The 7,500-nt window shown below is 46.9% G+C and overlaps 1 pseudogene; it reads left to right on the top strand.

Moving 5' to 3' along the window:
* The window catches only part of LOC129252206 (large subunit ribosomal RNA), a 2,777-nt pseudogene extending 18 nt beyond the window's left edge, over positions 1-2,759 (top strand).
* Positions 2,760-7,500: the final 4,741 nt, after the last annotated feature.

Raw genomic sequence — 7,500 nt, 5'->3', positions numbered from 1 at the left:
GATTACCCCCTGAATTTAAGCATATTAATGAGGGGAGGAAAAGAAACTAACAAGGATTTTCTTAGTAGCGGCGAGCGAAAAGAAAATAGTTCAGCACTAAGTCACTTTGTCTATATGTCAAATGTGAGATGCAGTGTATGGAATATCTTAATATCTAGTATGAGAAATTAACGATTTAAGTCCTTCTTAAATGAGGCCATTTACCCATAGAGGGTGCCAGGCCCGTATAACGTTAATGATTACTAGAAAGATATTTCCAAAGAGTCGTGTTGCTTGATAGTGCAGCACTAAGTGGGTGGTAAACTCCATCTAAAACTAAATATAACCATGAGACCGATAGTAAACAAGTACCGTGAGGGAAAGTTGAAAAGAACTCTGAATAGAGAGTTAAATAGTACGTGAAACTGCTTAGAGGTTAAGCCCGATGAACCTGAATATCCATTATGAAAAATTCATCATTAAATAATTAAAAAAATAATGTGCATTTTTTTCATATAAGGACATTGTAATCTATTAACATAATAAAGTATTTATCAAAAGATCATTGGTGATATTAAGTTTATTTAAATTAATTTGCTTTTTAAGCATATTAACATAAAATAAATACTAATGATTTGATAAAGTGTTGATAGATTTTATTATATATAATGCTAAAATTCATTTTTTGAATTTTACAAAAAATTTAATATCTATGATATTAATATTTATTTGTATGCATTTATATGATTAACAATGCGAAAGATTCAGGATACCTTCGGGACCCGTCTTGAAACACGGACCAAGGAGTCTAACATATGTGCAAGTCATTGAGTTATATTAAACTTAATGGCATAATTAACTTAACTTAAATATAATGGGATTAATTTTTAGTCTATTTTTTAATAAATAGTCAATTAATTCAATCCCGGGGCGTTCCATATAGTTATGTATAATGATAATTTATTATTATTTATACCTCTAACTGGAGCGTACCTTGAGCATATATGCTGTGACCCGAAAGATGGTGAACTATACTTGATCAGGTTGAAGTCAGGGGAAACCCTGATGGAAGACCGAAACAGTTCTGACGTGCAAATCGATTGTCAGAATTGAGTATAGGGGCGAAAGACCAATCGAACCATCTAGTAGCTGGTTCCCTCCGAAGTTTCCCTCAGGATAGCTGGTGCATTTAAAAATTATATAAAATAATCTTATCTGGTAAAGCGAATGATTAGAGGCCTTAGGGTCGAAACGATTTTAACCTATTCTCAAACTTTAAATGGGTAAGAACCTCACCTTTCTTGATATGAAGGTTGAGGTTATGATATAATGTGCCCAGTGGGCCACTTTTGGTAAGCAGAACTGGCGCTGTGGGATGAACCAAACGTAATGTTACGGTGCCTAAATTAACAACTCATGCAGATACCATGAAAGGCGTTGGTTGCTTAAAACAGCAGGACGGTGGACATGGAAGTCGTAATCCGCTAAGGAGTGTGTAACAACTCACCTGCCGAAGCAACTAGCCCTTAAAATGGATGGCGCTTAAGTTGTATACCTATACATTACCGCTAAAGTAGATGATTTATAAAACAATTTCGATTGATTTATAAATTTTGAAACTTTAGTGAGTAGGAGGGTACAATAGTGTGCTTAGAAGTGTTTGGCGTAAGCCTGCATGGAGCCGCTATTGGTACAGATCTTGGTGGTAGTAGCAAATAATCGAATGAGACCTTGGAGGACTGAAGTGGAGAAGGGTTTCGTGTGAACAGTGGTTGATCACGAGTTAGTCGGTCCTAAGTTCAAGGCGAAAGCCGAAAATTTTCAAGTTTTTAATAAAAAAAAATATTAATAAAAATATATTTAAAAATAATTAAAATACTTGAATTATTTTGAACGAAAGGGAATACGGTTCCAATTCCGTAACCTGTTGAGTATCCGTTTGTTATTAAAAATGGGCCTTGTGCTCATCCTGGCAACAGGAACGACCATAAAGAAGCCGTCGAGAGATATCGGAAGAGTTTTCTTTTCTGTTTTATAGTCGTACTACCATGGAAGTCTTTCGAAGAGAGATATGGTAGATGGACTAGAAGAGCATGACATTTACTGTTGTGTCGATATTTTCTCCTCGGACCTTGAAAATTTATGGTGGGGTCACGCAAACTTCTCAACAGGCCGTACCAATATCCGCAGCTGGTCTCCAAGGTGAAGAGTCTCTAGTCGATAGAATAATGTAGGTAAGGGAAGTCGGCAAATTAGATCCGTAACTTCGGGATAAGGATTGGCTCTGAAGATTGAGATAGTCGGGCTTGATTGGGAAGCAATACCATGGTTTATGTACTCGTTCTGGGTAAATAGAGAATTACGATTCTTGTTCCCCGGATAGTAGTTACGTAGCCAATTGTGGAACTTTCTTGCTAAAATTTTTAAGGAATTATATCATTCGATATATATTCCTTTTAAATTATAACGATTATCAATTAACAATCAATTCAGAACTGGCACGGACTTGGGGAATCCGACTGTCTAATTAAAACAAAGCATTGTGATGGCCCTAACGGGTGTTGACACAATGTGATTTCTGCCCAGTGCTCTGAATGTCAAAGTGAAGAAATTCAAGTAAGCGCGGGTAAACGGCGGGAGTAACTATGACTCTCTTAAGGTAGCCAAATGCCTCGTCATCTAATTAGTGACGCGCATGAATGGATTAACGAGATTCCTACTGTCCCTATCTACTCATTCGCAGTGTGACTGCTGAGCTGAACGGACGTGCCGTGCGCTGTGTGCTATTTTTGCGATTTCGCTGTGTGCCTGTGTGCTATATCCGCGTGTGATAACCGGTAGTGTTATAGTTGTGCGAGTGACGCTTATATTGTTGTGGCTGTACTATTGCGGTACAGTGTTTACAATTTATTGCGCTAGTGAGTGCCGTTGTCCGAGTGACGCTACTTTGTAGTAGCTGTACAGTGTTTACGAATAATTGAAAGTGCCGTACGGTAGTGTTGTTGGACACTCCAGTGAGTGCCAATATACTCCGTGCTATAGACACAGAGTGCGTGTTTGTGAGTGCTGCTAGATACAGCGTTGGAAATTTTCCATTAAGTTGTTTACAACTTTTGCGGGCGTGCCGTTGTTTTTCGGCGTGGTGTGTTGTGCTAGTGACGCCACCGTTTGCGTGGCTGTACATTGCGTACAAGTGTACCTTGTTGGTAAGTTGTTTACAACTTTTGAGTGCCGCTATTTCTGGCGTGGTTTTTGGCGTGTGCCGCTAATTTTTGGCGTCCTTCTCGTGTGCGTGTGCCGTTACATTTCGGCGTGGAAGTACAGTGCGGGCGTACACTAGGTTTGTCGTGCCGCTATATTGCCATATTTGGCAACAGTAAAAAGGGCGTCCTCTTTTGTGCGTGGGTACAGTACTGCGCCAAGGTTGAATACCTTGTGCAGGTGCTACGACCAAAGCGTGTTGTGTTTTTGCCTGCGGTCGAGCTCGGCGTTAGCTCCACCTTGGTCGACCCGTCCTTGTTCGGGGAACAGTGTTCTGTCCGGCAAGGCATTGGTGGTGGCCTTTGCCAAACCTTTGGTTGGCGCTGTGGGCTACGCCCTCGCGCTTTGCTTTGGCTCGCCGATAGGTGCAGCCGCTGTGTGCGTGCCTGTGCGGGATTCACTCCTGCCGTGCAGTAGTTGCCGTCGCCCAAAAGGGACCCAGTTTTTGTTGTTGCTCGGGAGGCCTTTATACGGCGAACTCGGCAACCTTAGTGGTGGAGAGTTGGGCAATGCCCAAATCAGAAGGGTTGAGGAAGAGGGCGAACACCTCTCTTCCAAGCGGGTCGGCGGTGCCATCGTCGGCAATGGACGAGACGACGTCCGGAGAGGAGGAGGTGATCTTGCGGTCTCCTCCCCGTTCCAAGAAGAAGACCGCTGGAGGTGCAGCGGTTCCGGTGGAGAAGGTATCTTTAAAGGTACCTGAAAAGGTGAGTGGAAGCGAGGGTGGTTCCGAAAGCGGAAAGATTGGGAGTGGGCGCAAGGGGCGGAAGACGGGGGAAAAATTAGGTCCCGCAGGGAAGCGTTTGGAGGAAATCCGTGGGGAATTGGGTGCTTCCCTGAAAGGTTTGGGTGCGATCGGTGGGGATGCCGAACGCAAGAAAGTTGGGGTGCAGTTTATGGGGCGCTTCAAGTCCATTGTGACGGCCTTTAGTGGAGCCGTCATAGACATGGACGGCGTCCCGAAGAGTTTAGCTAAGGACCTCCTGGGATACTCCTTGGAGTTCGAGGAGCTTTTTGTGGAGATGGTGGCGGAGATCGCCCATCTTCGTGGGCGGTTAGAAGCCACAAAGACAAGTAGGGAGGAAGCACCTCGGAGGACGGCTGGAGCTGCGCTGGCTGGTGCAGCGATGATGCCGGCACCTCAGGCGCCTGCGCCTGTGTTGCCTGCGTTGCCGGTGCCCAAGCCAGTTGAGACCTGGTCGGTCGTAGTGAGGGGTAAAACCCCCACTACTTCCAAGGAGGTGATTAAGAAAGTGGTGAAGGAGGTAGGGCCTTCCATGGGGGTTAGGGTGCACGAGGTGCGCCCGTTGAAGGATGGAGGTGCGATTATTCGCACCCCATCCGTTGCCGAGAGGGATAACTTGGCAAAAAATGCCAAGTTTTCTGAAGTGGGGCTCGATGTGAGCATACGCCGGAAGCTGGGGCCTAGGGTTGTGGTCCAGGGGGTCCACACGGAGATCTCCCCTGAGGACTTCATGGGAGAGTTGTTCCGGTTGAACCTCAAGGAGTTCAGCCCTGGGTGCCGTGAGAAGGACGTGAGGATGATCAGCCGTCCTTGGAAGGTCAGCCCCGATGGGGTGACGAATGTTGTCCTTGAGGGAACGGACATGCTAATGTCCGCCCTCCTGGAAGCAGGTCGTTGCTACATAAAGTGGTTTTCCTTCCGGGTACGGCCAGACCAACTGACGCCCGGCTGCTTCCGATGCATGGGGTTTGACCACAGGGTGGCAGAATGCAGAGCCAAGAAGGATGTCTGCCGTAGGTGCGGGCAAGAAGGACACAGGAGTGCAGGTTGTGGCAATGCCCCGCATTGTCGCAACTGTGCATTTAAGGGCAAGCCAGCCGGACATCTGATGATGTCCACTGTCTGCCCGGTGTACTGTGCCATTGTTGCCCGTGCGAACGCTAGACATTGATGGTTGAACTATATCAACTGAACTGTCAGGGGTCATATGCCGTGATGTGTGAATTGGGGGCGTGTATGTCGGAGGGGGGCTGCGGCATTGCTTTGCTCCAGGAACCATACTCCACCAATGGGGTGGTGAGAGGCCTTCCTGGGGGCTTCAGGGTCTTTACGGACCTTGGAGTCAAGGCCGCAGTAGCTGTGTGTGAGCCAAGCTACTCTTGTGTAGTAGTTGACTCATCACAGTGGGGAGTATGTGTGTGTGTCGAGGGGGAATTCGGCAGAATGAATGTCGTCAGCTTGTACTGCAAGTCTGACGAGCCTCTAGAGCCCTACTTAAGATACATTGATGCGGTGCTACTACTTGAGAGTAGCATTCCTGCCATCGTGTGTCTTGACGCGAATGCTACCTCCCCGATGTGGTTCAGCAAGGTATCCAGGCATACTGCTGGATATCGGAGCCACACTCGGGGTGAGGTTATGAGCGAGTGGGTTGTGGCGAATAACCTTCTTGTAGCAAACGAACCAAGCGTATGGTATACGTTTGAGGGGCCTAGAGGTGTGAGTGACATTGACGTGACGCTCATGAATGACGCAGCAGCGGGTAGGTTCGAGTGTAAATGGAGTGTTAGGGGGGGTTGGGGAATTAGTGACCATAATTTAATACAAATTATGGTTACTCCCCGTACCCCGCAGCTAGAAGGGGGGAGTCCATTGAGGCGATGGCGTACCTCGTGTGCTGACTGGAACCGATATGGACATACTGTTAGGGAAGCGGTATTGAATATACCGCTTAGGGAGTTTGAGGAATTGGGGGTCGACGAGCAAATTGCTCGTCTATATGAATGTGTCTGGGGTGCGAATGACTTATTGTTTAGGAAAGCTAGGGCTGTGAGAATGAAAGGTGTGAAATGGTGGACGAGTGAGTTAAATTCAAAGAGGAGGTCTGTCCGACGCTTGAGGCGGTTGTTTCAACGCGGCAGGCGGACCAATTCGGAGAATCTGTCTCAGCTCAAGTATCAATTTAGTGTAGGGATGAGAGAATATAAGAAGATGCTTGTGAGAGTGAAGGAGGAAGAGTGGAGGAGATTTGTGGGGGAAAATAGGGACGACCCTTGGGGACAGGTCTATAGGATCTGTCGGGGTCGTCGAAATGAGATGGCTAGCTCTCTTCGCGTAGGTGATACTGTATTATCGACGTGGAGAGAGTGTGCCAATGTTCTGTTAGGCGAGTTTTTTCCCAGGGCTGAGGTTCAGGTTCCTCCTGCACAAGAGGTGCCTGTCCCTCCAATAGAAGCTGAGGAGTTGGATTATGCATTTGGCCTGGTCAGGTCTAAAAGGTCTCCAGGTTTCGATGGTTTGAACGGAGAGATGTGCAAATGCTTGTGGAAGTTCATTCCGGAATATTTGGAGGCCATTTATGATAAATGCATATGGGAGGGATATTTTCCACGCGAGTGGAAAATTGCTAGGGTCGTTGCACTCTTGAAGTCGCCCGATAGGATCAGGAGCAATCCTCGATCTTATCGTGGTATCAGCCTCCTTCCAGTACTTGGAAAAGTGCTGGAAAGGGTTATGGTTGAGCGGCTTCAGGAGCTAACTCGGGGTGTTAGGTCGGATAGGCAGTATGGGTTTAGGAAAAGACGTGGTATAGAGGATGCGTGGTTGTATGTTCAGAGTGTAGTTAGGGAAAACGTCAATAAATATGTCCTTGGCATATTTATTGACTTTAAGGGGGCATTTGATTACTTGCGCTGGGATCGTGTGTTGCAGCGATTAGAGGAGCTTGGCTGTCCGGAAATTACTCTATGGCGGAGTTATTTTTCGGACAGAAAAGCATCCATGGTAGGAGTGGGCGGGAGTGTGGAGATTGGGGTGGAGCGAGGCTGTCCGCAGGGATCCGTCTGTGGTCCCTTCATTTGGAACCTCATGATGGACTCCCTGCTTCGGCAGTTAGAGCCACTCTGTAAACACTGTGCGTATGCGGACGACCTTCTCATTTTGGTTGAGGGTCGTTCGCGTGAGGAACTAGAGCGAGTGGGGGGGCAGCTCCTTACATTTACCCACAATTGGGGGGTAGATGTGGGAGTGGACATATCGATGGACAAAACGGTGACAATGCTGCTTAAGGGCAGATTGTCCCCGAGTCGTCCACCGATTGTACGTTTGAATGGGATAGGGATTAGGTATGTGACGCAAGTCAAATACCTGGGGTTAGCTATGAGTGAAAGGATGTGTTTTACTCCACACTTAGTATTGTTGAGGGAGCGGCTGCAGGCAACTGTTGGGCAAGTTCGGCGCGTGGTCAGATTTGACTGGGGCCTTAGCCGGCGTGCGGTTCGCACCGTATATCGGGG

The sequence above is a fragment of the Anastrepha obliqua genome, unplaced genomic scaffold (genome assembly GCF_027943255.1).
Source record: "Anastrepha obliqua isolate idAnaObli1 unplaced genomic scaffold, idAnaObli1_1.0 ptg000160l, whole genome shotgun sequence".
Lineage (NCBI taxonomy): Eukaryota > Metazoa > Arthropoda > Insecta > Diptera > Tephritidae > Anastrepha > Anastrepha obliqua.
The sequence above is the reverse complement of the archived record's forward strand: the minus strand, read 5'-3'. Positions and strand labels throughout refer to the sequence as shown.